Raw genomic sequence first — 1,520 nt, 5'->3', positions numbered from 1 at the left:
TCCAGGTCAAAATCCAAATTTTGAGCCAATTAATGTAAGATCTCTTCTTGAACGATCAGACATACCAGCTCTCCTCTCCCAAATAGAGATGATGAAACAATTACAAGAAAGGAGACAACATCAATTTCAACATTATGTGCCTCCACAACAAGAACAAGAAGGTGTTTACTATCAATCATATTTTCAACCATCACAACCAATGACACAACCAATTGTTCAACATATGCAACCAACACAACCAATGGTTCAATTTCAACAATATGTCCAACCAACTATACAATGTCAACAAATGGTTCAACCAATGGTGGAATATCAATGTCAACAACCACAATCACCAATTCAAAAACAAAACTTGCAACATGCACCAAGCCAAATTTTGAACATGTCAAACCAAAATGATCAACATCTAGTTCAATATCAGAAAATGACATCAAATAAAAAACAAGTTCAAGTTCAATCAACATATCAATGTCAACAACTGCCACAAAACATTCAAAAACAAAGGTTGCAACACACACCAACCCAAGTTTCAAACATGTCAAACCAATCTGATCAACATCAAGTCCAATATCAAAACATGACATCAAATCAAAAACAAGTTCAAATTCCAAGTCCAATCATGTCAAAACCTAAAAAGAAGGGTGGCCTTATTGCAATGCTCTTAAGGAAACGACTAAGTGAGTCTTTTGAGGAAGATAAAGATAATACACTTATGTCTAGCAATGCCTCATCCCCCCGCAAGAAAATTGACTCTCCAGTGGCATCTATCCCTACACCTTTAAAAGTTTCACAAGAACCTTCCATATTGTCCTCATTAAACAATACACCCAAGGCTGCAATTATCCAAGAGCTATCCATAATTGATTGCCAAGATAATCCAATTCATGATGCACATCCTTGTCATGTTTCAGAAATACAAGACCCAATGCCACCATGCACTTTATTGCCATTACCTATTTTAGAGGACCCCCTTCGAAGTCCCTCTTCCTCATGTTCAAGCATTGATTCCTTGCCAAAATCTATCACAAATTTTCAAAGTGCATCCCCTTCATGCCAAAACATTGATTCCTTGTCAGAATCCCCCATGCATATCAAAAGTCCAACCCCATGTCAAGAGGATAATTTAGAGCATGAAGAAATGAGTCCTAAAGAAAATCAAGATCAAGATCCTAAAACCTTATCATCCCATCCAATTGTTGACCAGGACCCCATCTTCCCAGACACTCACGATGATTCCCCTATTCTTGTCCATCCTATCCAAAGTCCTATTGACACTCCATTCTCCGAGCAAGATCAAGATATCCCAGTCCATCCAATCCCAAATGATCCCCTTCCATTTCATGAACACAATGTCCTTTCAAATCCCATTGATATTCCACTTCCTGAGAAAGATCAAGATATCCCTTCCATCCTTTCCGATGATCCCATTAAAAGTCAAGAGCAAATCACCTTTAAAGAGGAATCCAATGATCTTCCTCCTTGTCAAGATCAAAGTATCCTTCCAAATTCATTTCCAACAC

Source organism: Cryptomeria japonica, chromosome 5 (genome assembly GCF_030272615.1).
Source record: "Cryptomeria japonica chromosome 5, Sugi_1.0, whole genome shotgun sequence".
Lineage (NCBI taxonomy): Eukaryota > Viridiplantae > Streptophyta > Pinopsida > Cupressales > Cupressaceae > Cryptomeria > Cryptomeria japonica.
The sequence above is the reverse complement of the archived record's forward strand: the minus strand, read 5'-3'. Positions refer to the sequence as shown.